Genomic DNA, 12,515 nt, shown 5'->3' with positions numbered 1-12,515 from the left:
ATTATCCAGAGAATCCTAAGTGATATTGAGCTCTCCATTAAGCATCTGCTGTATTGTTCAATTGCACATTCATTGACTTCTAAACTAACCACATCACAGGAAATTATTCTCAATGGCAACAGCACTTTGACAAAATCAAAACAATACTAATTACCAATAAGTGCTCTTCAAAATGAACAGGCTGCACTAAATTTGAAATGCAATGTAAGTTTTTTTGTAGAAAATGCAACGTTATTATTTAGTATTGAATTACTTTCAAAGTGACCGGGCAAAGTCATCATTACGAAACTAACTTTAAATGGATCTGGCAAATAACTGCAGTCAGATAGACATGGTAGCAAGCTTTCATTTTTCTTTCTCAATATAAAATTCCCTTCTTGCCTCTCCACAGCCTCCTGAATCTCCTGGGACAGTTTTAAAAAGTCTGTATTTTAATGCCAGTAATGCCGCATGCTGAGGTTTAAAGCCCATGCTTTGCAGCGAACATGGCGTCTGTTTCAACTCAGTACAGAATTCAAATGGCCCTGCAGGGTTTGAGTTTCCCTTCTGTTGTCACCATGAACTGCCCTTCTCCCCAGCAGCGAAAATAGTATCTATCAGAAACAGAGGAAGGACACGTGGACCTATGTCTGCTGTTTTTAAAGGTACCTGGACTTTTGAAGACATCACTTAAATCCATGTCTTTTGTGTCTTAGCTGGTTTAACAAGCTGGACTACAAAGATCTGGAGGACTCTATATTCAAACTGTGGTCTATACAGAGTAGTGTATCTCAGCTAGAGGAAAACAACCACACTGATCTCAATGCCTCTGGGATAGGGAGGGCTCTCTTTCATGGATCCTATCTGATGAAACAAGAAAGAGGTGCTGCATACTCATTTCATGTGAGTTCAAGTTAAGTTGTGACACTCTGTCTGATTTAATCATCTCCCGAAAATGAAAGCACAATTCTGCTGACTCAACTAGTCAATTTGTTCAACATGAGTAACCATGAATAATGCATTGTGGAGAGAGTTAAAGGAGGAGGAGAAACAATCGCCACAGGAAAGAAAGGGCAATCTGGAAAGAGACATTGATGAATAGGAAAATGAAGAGAATCTAAAGGTTTTCCCTATCGCTTGGTTCAAGAAATTTGAGAAGTGTTCTGTTCAGAAAAAGCTTTTGAATGAAATAATTAATTTTGGGTATATATAGATATATGAGAAAGCTGGTAAAACAAAAACTAGATTAACTTTTATCATCAAGCAATTCCTAGCTTGTCTGTCGGCATACATTCAGTTTGAATTAAGGTGATGTGAACCGAGTACCAACTCCCAAGGTTTTGAAATACAGCTGCCTAACATCAGTTAGTACAACAAAATGAAGATGGTATACTGGAGTACAGCAATTCCCCAGTAGCAGGAGACATATTTGGATGAGTAGCTATGAAAAATATTATCCAGACACGCTACTTATAAAGTGAACAAAATGAGTGAAAATGCTTTAAACACAAACAGTAAGAAAAAAACCAAAGACAACAAATTAATTTAAGTTGCTTGTGAGAATTCACTGGGTGGAGATGGTCAGCTAGTAATCTGTAATAGTAGTGGGGTAAAATGAGAAAGGCACCTACTTCAATGGTCCCTCTCTTGCCTGGCCCTTTAACACTTTTAACCAGAGCTAACAGATTCACAATAATAAAGTGCGAAGCTGGATGAACACAGCAGGCCAAGCAGCATCTCAGGAGCACAAAAGCTGATGTTTCTAGCCTCGACGCTTCATCAGCTCTCTGATGAAGGGTTTAGGCCCGAAACGTCAGCTTTTGTGCTCCTGAGATGCTGCTGGGCCTGCTGTGTTCATTCAGCTTCACACTTTATTATCTTGGATTTCCCATTACCACCAGCAGATTCACAGTAATTTTGTCTTACTTTGCATTTTAGCACATAAAGCTCAGCAGCATGTGAGCTGCAGTCATCAGTCAAGAGAGCAAGCATGTTGCTGCACGGCACATTACTATGATAATCTCACAACTGCTGCAGCAAACACACTGCATGTGCATCAACTAAATGGCCATGTTTCAAAATCAAAATGGAGTAGTCCTCAATCAAGTCAAGGAGGGGGCCACAGTCAATCGAGAATTGCAGTGTAAACAGTCAAGGACAGCGACCAGATCACTCCATAGGCTTGGGCACAGTCAAACATCCACATGGGGCAGTCTAGGACACAGGATCCATCTCACTATAGCCAAGGGAGTGGGCCACAGTTAGTCCTGTAGTTGGAGAATTGGGCTAGCATTGGATGAAGGGGTCCCCTAGGGGTTTGGTCAGTTGTTAATAAGGCAAGTTTGGGATCATGGCACAAGAGAATTCACTAGGCCTCACAGAGAGGAACACTACATGGAAATTGATGAAAATGACACTTTGCCAAAATATGGTAAGATTCACCCCATCGTATTACATAAATTTATAAATACTTCTTAATATTTCTACATAGTTATGTGTTTACTGTTGCGATTTCATTTGTGTACATTTTACAAATGTTTGGCATATTGTAAATTAATATTTTGAACTTTTCCTTTAAAATTTAAGGAGTTTGAGCAGGGAACTGTTGTCTGAAATGGTGCTAAGTCTGTCACTTAAAGCATTTTTGTGACACTTGAGTACATTTATAAATAGAATAAAGGGGCTTGCTAACGTTGGCCCCAAGTATTGGTGTCACAACATGATCACCTGTTTCCACCAGTCTTTTGTACCCATCCTTTTATACACTGATGTGCTTTAGGGGAGGAAATCTGCCATTCTTGTCCAGTCTGGCCTACGGGTGACTCCAGATCTACAGCAACGAGGCTGACTTTCAACGGCCCTCTGGGCAAATTAAGAATGGGAATGAATAGTGGCCTGGCTAGCACTGTTTGTATCAATGAATTAATAAAAGAAATTTCCATCAAAAACACGTTTTTGAATTGAATCCTGTACTATGCATTGTACAGTGATTACCCCTAACAATAGTGGCAATCAGGATAGACTTTAGTAGGTTGGGACGCCCACGGAATTCAATGGATTAAATAAGCTTTACTGCGATTACTTGCCAGTCTGCATCTGTGTTTGGCAGGAAGAGAGAAAGGTTGTATCACTATTGGTGCTGTCTGATTTCTAATTCCACTCAAATGTAAAATTTTATGGGGTGCAATCATAATATCTAACGCTAGTGTACATATACTTAACACATTTGTGTGTTCCATTGAATCCATTGTCAAGGATGAGATTTCTAAATTCCTGGAAGTGCAGGGTTGAGTTAGAACAAGTCAGCATGGATTTAGTAAGGGGAGGTCGTGCCTGACAAATCTGTTAGAATTCTTTGAAGTGGTAACAAGTATGTTAGACCAGGGAAACCCAGTAGATGTTATCTATCTAGACTTCCAAAAGGCCTTTGATAAGGTGCCTCACGGGAGGCTGCTGAGCAAGGTGAGGGCCCATGGTGTTCGAGGTGAGCTACTGGCTTGGGTTGAGGATTGGCTGTCTGACAGAAGGCAGAGAGTTGGGATAAAAAGCTCTTTTTTGGAATGGCAACCGGTGACGCGTGGTGTCCCGCAGTGTTCAGTATTGGGGCCGCAGCTGTTCACTTTATATATTAATGATCTGGATGAAGAGACTGGGGGCATTCTGGCAAAGTTTGCCGATGATACGAAGATAGGTGGACAGGCAGGTAGTACTGAGGAGGTGGGGAAGCTGCAGACAGATTCAGACAGTTTAGGAGAGTGGTCCAGGAAATGGCTGATGAAATTCATTGTGAGTAAATGTGAGGTTTTGCGCTTTGGAAAAAAGAATACAGGCATGGACTATTTTCTAAATGGTGAGAAAATTCGTAAAGCAGAAGTACAAAGGGATCTGGGAGTGTTGGTCCAGAAATCTCTAAAAGTTAACTTGCAGGTAGAGTCCGTGATTAAGAAAGCGAATGTAATGTTGTCGTTTATCTCAAGAGGGTTGGATATAAAAGCAGCGATGTGCTTCTGAGGCTTTATAAAGCTCTAGTTAGGCTCCATTTAGAATACTGTGTCCAATTTTGGGCCCCACACCTCAGGAAGGACATACTAGCCCTGGAGCGTGTCCAGCGGAGATTCACACGGATGATCCCTGGAATGGTAGGTTTAACGTATGATGAATGGCTAAGGATCCTGGGATTGTACTCATTAGAGTTTAGAAGGTTGAGGGGAGATCTAATAGAAACTTACAAGATAATGTATGGTTTAGAAGGGGTGGATGCTAGGAAGTTGTTTCCGTTAGGCAGGGAGTCTAGGACCTGTGGGCACAGCCTTAAAATTAGAGGGGGTAAATTTAAAACGGAAATGAGACGACATTTCTTCAGCCAGAGAGTGGTGGGCTTTTGGAATTCATTGCCACGGAGTGCAGTGGAGGCCGGAGCATTAGATGCCTTCAAGGCAAAGATCGACAAATTCTTGATCTCAGAAGGAATCAAGGGCTATGGGGAGAGTGCAGGGAAGTGGTGTTGAAATGCCCATCAGCCATGATTTAAATGACGGAGTGGACTTGATAGGCCGAATGGCCTTACTTCCACTCCTATGTCTTATGGTCTTATGGTCTTCCTTATTTGGTATTTTAACAGGTGTCAGTCTGAAAAGGGTTAAAGTTTCTGTTAAACCCATACACAAAGGGACTTCAAATGAATGCACTGAGGATTCATACGCTTACTAGCAGAATGATGATCATTTCATTGATCTCTTACTACTGCATTCTTGAAATTTCATGAAAATAGAAAGGTCTGGACTTCATCCAATTTCCCGTTATCCTCTCTTAATCTAATTGTCTCTGAGTAAAATGGAAATCATTCATTGGTATTACCTACCATGATAATTTCCCAGCTGAGGGGAATACTGAATTTTAGTTACAAGTACAGTTTCGTGTTTTGTGATATATGATGATGGGCAAAATTTTCCCAGGCTTTGAAAAACAGAGCGTGAAATTCAGGAGAATTATGTAAGATGTCAAATGAGTCTTTTCTCTAAATTGGGAGCAACAAGTCACATTTTCCAACTGAATTTCAGCTGTTGAGACTAGATTCTTCATAGTGAGGGGCGAAAGGCCTATTAACAGAAATCACTAGATAGAAAGTAGACGTCAGGAATTCCTGACATGAAATTCAGAATGAATATCTGCCAACTCCAGCTCACTGCTTCCTTCTCTGGACCTCCATCTTGAATATACCTCAGGATACGCTCCATGGGCAGTGGCCACATGCACCCCACATCCACGAATGTTGGCATCTGACATGAGCTAATTGCTCGTCATCATCATGATGTGTTTCCAATCTGTTTACAAAATACTTTTGCACATCGAAGCTGCACTTGCCTTCTTAGAGCTCACTCATATAGTGTCTGCTTGGATGGTCACCTCATCCTTTCTTACCTTGCCTTTTAATGCTTTCTACCAGAGCTAACAAATTAATATTAATTTTGTCTTACCTTGCATTTTAGCACATGAAGCTTGTGGTTGGCAGTTAACAATCATGTGAGTGAGCATGTTGTTGCATGGCACATTACTATGATAATCTCAAACTTACAACATGTGCTGGCAGCCTCTGCAGCAAATGAACTGCATGTGCATTAACTAAATGGCCATGTTTCAATGTTGAAGGGGAGTAGTCCTCAATCAAGTCAAGGAGGGCTACAGCCAGTCAGAGGGACAGCATCCTGATCAGTCCATGGGCATGGGTACAGTCACATATCAATATGAGGCAGTCTGGGTCATGGGATCCATCTCACTATAACTCAGGGGGCACGACAGTTAATCCTGCAGTTGGAGAATTGGGCTAGCATTGGATAAAGGGGTCCCACAGGGGCTTGGTCAGTTGGTAATGAGACAAGTTTGAGATGATAGAACAAGAAAACTCACGAGGCTTTGCAGAGGAGAACTCTGCATGAAACATGACAAAAATGACCGATTGCCAAAATGAGGTAAGATTTATAAATTGCTTCCTAATATTTCTGCATAGTTGTATGTTTACTGTTGTGATTCCATTTGAGTACATTTTACACATGTTTGGCCTATTGGGAATTAACGTTTTGAATTTTTCTTTTAAAATTTTAGGAATGGGCAGGGAGCTGTTCCCTGAAATGGTACTAGGACTGTTACTCAAAGCAAGTTTTTTAATATTTGAAAAAGGGGCTTGCTAACATTGGTTCCAAATATTTCTGAAGGTATTACAACATGATCTTCTATTTCCACCAGCCTTTTACACTCATCATTTTGTACACTAATGACCTTTGGGGAGGAAATCTGCCATCCTTACTTAGTCTGGCCTTCATGTGCCTGCAGATCCACAGCAATGTGGCTGATTCTCAACTGCCCTCTGGACAAATTAGGAATGGGCAATAAATACTGGCCCAGCCAGAGATATCCATATCCCACAGATTAATTTAAAAAATTCCATCAAAAACTCATTTTTAAAGTTTGTCTTTCTGGCCTTGTTTGTTTGCAACAAAGTTCAGTGGATTAATCTTTAAATCTTGGACATTTCAAAAAGACTTTAATGGCTTCCTGGCCACCCTGACTGTCTACTATTTTATCACAATACAATATGCAAACAATGCATTGAGTCTTTCATCACTGAATTCATTTCTTTTTGTTAATGTTATTGAACTATACTTATCCCCTGGCTTCTGTATTAAGGTAATACTTTCAGGGCTAGTAAGATACATAAATGGAAGCTATTCATGGATACACTGGTCAAGAATAAAGTTTATGGGGGATGAAGTTTTACATGTGAAGTATATTTCAGTGGGAGAACACTTTAGTAACAGTGATGACAATAAAATGAGTTATCATCTAGTTTTGGAAAGAGAAAAATAAATATCAAGGTTGGGACAACAATTCAGGAAATAGAATCATACAATACTAAAAGAACAGTGACTTCTTGAGTACATAATTAACTAAGTGAAAGGAGATGGAGAGTAGTGGTTATTAACAGTATGCAGCATGAAGTTGAATCCCTTAGCATTTAGTATACCACAACATATATGTATGTAGCATCTTTAGTGCAGTAATCCATCCCAAGATGCTACATTGAATCCATATAAACTAAAGTATGACATCAAGCCACATGAAGAGATGACCAAAGGTTTACACAAAGACGTAGTATGGCATCAAGGAGCCCTAGCAAAACTGGATTCAGTGGGAATCAGGGGAAAAACTCCTCGACTCATACCTAGCACATAGCAAGATGGTTTGAGGGTTGAAAAACAGCCATCTTACTCCAGAATATTCCTACAGGAGTTCCTTGGTGGAGCATGTCAGGTCTCACCATCTTCAGCAACAGAAATTGCTGGAGAAAATCAGCAGTTCTGGCAGCATCCATGCGAAGAAAACATAGTTCAGGTTTTGAGTCTGGTGACTCTTCATCAGAACTGTTGGTTGCTAGGAAAATGTGCATTAATGCTGAAGTTGAAGTGGGGAGCTACAACAAATAGGTGGAGATAGAGTTCACAGAGAAAGACATGAAAGGAGTAGGTAAACAAGAAGATAATGGGTTGCAGACCAGGATAAAAGACGGGCTGATTAAGTGATAAGAGCTAAGAATGAGAAAATGAGCTAGCTGTCGTAATGCAACTCATATAATATGAAAATGGGGCCAGGAGAATATAGGAATGGGTGACTGCTAAAAGCAATCCATGTCATAACAGGACCAGCTGTAGGGTCAGTAAAAAACATCGAGGGATGGAATCAGGCTGTAAAGTTATTGAACTTGACACTGAGTGCTAGTGGCTGCAGGGTCCCCAGGGGAAAATGTGATGTTGTTCTTTGAGCTTTCACTGAGGCTCACTGGAGCACTGCAGCAAGCGTGAGACTGAGATGCTGGCCAGGGAACACAATAGCATGTTGAAGTAGCAAGCAACTGGAAGCTCGGGGTCATTTTTGCAAACAGAACATAGGTTTTTTACAAAGCCTGCATTTCCTCTCTCCAGTGTAGAGAAGACCACATTGTGAAAAATGAAAACAGTAGACAAGATTGAATGAAGCACAGGTGAATCACTGCTTCACCTGGAAGATACATCTGTGGCCTGGACTGTGAGAAGGGAGAATGTAAACAGGAAGGTATTACACTTTCTGCGATTGCAATGGGAAGGTGCCATGAGAGAGTGAGGAGATGTTGGAAATGGAGGAGGAGTGGACGACACCGTCCTGGAACAAATGGTGTCTACACAATGTTGACAAATGAGGGGAGGGGAATATATGATTTGTCATGGCCTCCCATTGGAAGGGACAGAAATGATGACTTACAATCCTTTGGATGTTGAAGCTGGTTGGATGATAAGTGAGGACATGAGGGACCCTATTGTTGTCATGGGAAGGAAGGGAAGGAGTGAAGGTAGAAGTGTGGGAGTTGAGTTGAATACGGCTAAGGGCCCTGTCAATCATAGTAGAGGGATTTCTCATTTGAGGGAAAAGATGGACATTTCTGATGTACCCCTGCTGTATGTGGCAACGTCAGAACAGATGTGACAGAGATAGAGAAACTGGGAGAACAAAATAAAATCCTTACAGGAAGCAGAGTGTGAAGGTGTAACTGTGGGAGTCAGTTGGTTTTTTTGTGTATATTGGTTGTCAGCCTATCGTGGAAATAGAAACAGATCTGCCAAGTAAGGGAAGGGAGAAGTCGGAAATGGACCAGTTGAAGGTGAGATCAGGGTGGAAATTGGTAGCAAAACTGATAAATTTTTCCAATTCTGTACAAGAGAGGGATGCAGAATTGATGATGTCATTGAAGTATTGGATAAAGAGTTGTGGATGGGAGCCAGAGTAGGACTGGAACAAGGAATGTTCCACGTATTCACAAAGAGACAGGCATAACTGGACCCATGTAGGTATGCATTGCCACACCTTTGACCTGAATAAAGTCATGGGAGTTAAAGGAGAATTTGTTCAAAGTGAAGACAAGCTCAGCCAGGTTGAGAAGGCTGGTGGTGGATCAGGATAGTTCAGGACTTTTCTCTCAGGAAGAAATGAAGAGGGCTGAAACCATCTGATGGGGGCTGTAAATAGTGAAGAAGAGTCAGCTACTTCCATTGGACTGGAAATTCTGAAACTGACATAAATTGTCATAAGAATTACAGATGTAGTGGAAAGGGACTGGACAAGGGTAGAAAAAACCAAATCAAACTGGGAAGAAATAAGTTTTCTCAAGTGCAGATAAAAGGCCAGAAGGAGGAGCCCAAGTAGAGGGAGAGTTTTGGAGGCAGCTGTAGGAGTCTATGGAATGTGGGGAGGACTCTTGTCCAAAGAAATGGGTGGGGAGGTGAAGGCAATGGAAGAAAATGTTTAACATCATGTTGTGCCCGAAATTCACTGAGGTGGGGATGTAAGGGGTAAAATGAAGACCTTTGTTGAGTACAGAAGGTTCAGTATACATTCGTTAATGCTTGAAAGGAAGAGAAAAGATTTCTTGGTGGAATGTCATTTGAGCTGGAGAATTAAGTCAAACCGCTCTGAGATAGAGTGAAACGATGCTGATGGACAGAGTGCGAGAGTGTGCATGTGGTGGTGTATGGCACTGAATGCGGATCTGAGGATGTGGTGGGAACAGCTGACTGAGCAGCATTGTACATCATGGGTATGCCTGTGATTCTGGCTGGTTTCAAAACATGGACGATGAAACTTCAGTTGGAAATAACATGGGGTGAGTCCGAGCTGGAAGCAGTCACTCAGGAATGAGGTATGGCTGTGGAAGCGCGTTTTGGCAGCAATTTTGTCAAATACTAGGGCAGAAAATGAAAGCCATCTTCAGCTGCTTCATCAATGACCTTCCCTAGGGTCATAAGGTCAGAAGTGGGATATTTGCTGATGAATGCCCAATGATCGGCACCATTCATGACTGCTCAGAAGCAGTCCATGTTTAAATGCCACAAAACCCAGACAATATTCAGGTTTGAGCTGACTAGAGGGAAGTAATATTCATTCCACATAAGTACCAGGGAATGACCATCTCCAACAAGAGAGAATCTAAACATTACTCTTGATATTCAATGACATTATGGTCACTGAATCTCCCATAATCAACACCCTGGAGAGACAGCCAGAAACTAAATTTAGATGAACCAAATAAACACTGTGGCTACAATAATAGAACAGAAGCTAAGAGCTCTGCAACTCATCTCCTGACTTACCAAAGCCTGTCCACTATCTACCAGGGACAAGTCAGGAGTGTGATGGAATACTCCCTATTTGCCTGAATGAGTGCAGTTCCAGCAATGCCCAAGAGCCTTGATTTGCATTTAGGAGAAGGTAGCCGCTTGATTGGCAGCACATTCATAAACAATCACTCCCTCAACCAGCAATACCAGTGGTAGCTGCAATGTGTACCATCTACAAGATACAATGTAGAAATTCACTTGGGCTCTTTAGGTAGGACCTTCAAAACCCATAAACACTACATCTAGAAGTGGGAGGGCAGCAAACACCACCTTCAAGTTCACTTCAATCTTGACTTATCACTGAGCCAAAGTCCTGGAGCTCCCTTCCCAATGGCATTTTGGGTGCGCCCACACCAAAAGAAACGCAGTGGTTCAAGAAAGCATCTCACCAAGACCTTCTCAAGGGCAACTAAGGACAGGCAATAAATGCTGTCCCAACCAGTGAAACCGATAACTGATAAGTGAAAAAAAAGTTTTAAAAATTAGAAAAGGAAGGAGTCATGGAGGGAGACAATTCCAGCTTGAGACTTAGGTAAGCAGACCAGTAGGATCAATATCGATCTTGTTATTCACAATGGCCTGGACTTTGATGTGAGATATACTATTTTGAAGTGTGTAGTGAGTACAAAACCTGAAAAAATGGTAAACACTGAGCATGATTGTAACAGACCTCTTGTGGACATAGGCAGAATTGTGAAATGTGTAGACAAATCATTAATGCAATTTAATTTGGTTATGTATGAACAGAAACAAGGTGAGGTGGTATAATCTACATATCGTTAATTTTGAGGGGTGCAAAAACAGGGGAACCGGGGACACAGATTCTTAAAATTTTGCAGGTCGTAAAGCAAACTTTTAAGGTGCCTGTGTGGGATGTTTGGCCTTCTACATAAACAAGGTACTGATGGAAAATATTTACATTGGTCAGGTTAAGCAACAGCTAGAATATTGCTCACAATCCTGGGTACCAAACATTAGGAAGAATATGAGGGCTCTGGAGAGGATACAGAGGAAGTTTACCAGTATGAAACAAGGGATGAGTGAAATAACTCCATAGAGACAGTGTCCCGTCATCAAGTCACCCTTTATTTACACGCACGTAGTACTTGACACTGGTCTGGCTTCCCCAGAGCTAGCTCCCAGAATGAACAGAATCTTTCAGCTAGGGCTCCCTGATTGGACCAGATTAACAGCCCCAAATCGGGGAAATCACATTCTATGATGTCCATCTGGCTCACCTCATTACAATCACTACAAAGAGTAATTTTAATTTTTTGGAAGGATTGGAAAAACTGGGAGGATTCTAATTAGAGTAGAGAATGTCAAGAAGAGATAGAGGAGCACAAATTATGTGGGGTTTCAATAGAGCAAACCAGACCTGTTTCCTCTAACCAGTGGGTTAGTTGTTTTAGTCTGAATCTTCTGTTCAGCATACAAGCCAGATATCTAGATTTCATTTATAAATAGTATTTATTATAACAGGTATGTGATGGTAAGGCTCCATACTCCAAGCTGGACAAGTTGTATCATTCTAGGAATACCTATCACATGAAGGCTAAGAGGGGATTTAATAGGGACATACAAGATGATCAGAGGATTAGATAGAGAGGACAGTAAGGATCTTTCTCCGAGGATGATGACTTCAGCTTGTACAAGGGGGCATAGCTACAAATTGAGGGGTGATAGATTTAAGACAGATGTCAGAGGCAGGTTCTTTACTCAGAGAGTGGTAAGGGTGTGGAACGCCCTGCCTGCCAATGTAATTAACTCAGCCACATTAGGGGCATTTAAACAGTCCTTGGATAAGCATATGGATAATGATGGGATAGTGTAGGGGGAGGGGCTTAGATTAGTTCACAGGTCGGCGCAACATCGAGGGCCGAAGGGCCTGTTCTGCGCTGTATTGTTCCATGTTCTATGTTCTATGAGTACTGAAGTCATAACTGCAGTACACCACACTCTGGAGGCTCACCTGCCTATACATTGAACCTTATCCCTACACCAGTAATCAAGGACAGAATCTTGTAGGGCTGTGGTGAGATTTATGCAGAATTGGGGGTCAGGGGGAGGGGTGGAGAAGAAGGTGGGTGCATGGTGGCTGGTAGGGAGAGCCTATCCTGGGCCAGAAACATCTCGCTGCATCTTTTCTCGCTAGGGAGTGGCGAGTTGCCAATTTAGAGATATAATTGCTTGTAAGCCACATCAAGAGCATCACAACACACCTCATTAATATTCAGCTTCCTATCATACCAAACATACCGAACAAGCTAGATGCAAGAACTGTCAACATGGAAGTTGGAACAGAAACCTGTCAATTTCAACTTGCTGCTTATT

The sequence above is a fragment of the Stegostoma tigrinum genome, chromosome 23, assembly GCF_030684315.1.
Source record: "Stegostoma tigrinum isolate sSteTig4 chromosome 23, sSteTig4.hap1, whole genome shotgun sequence".
NCBI lineage: Eukaryota > Metazoa > Chordata > Chondrichthyes > Orectolobiformes > Stegostomatidae > Stegostoma > Stegostoma tigrinum.
This window is presented reverse-complemented; position numbering follows the sequence as displayed.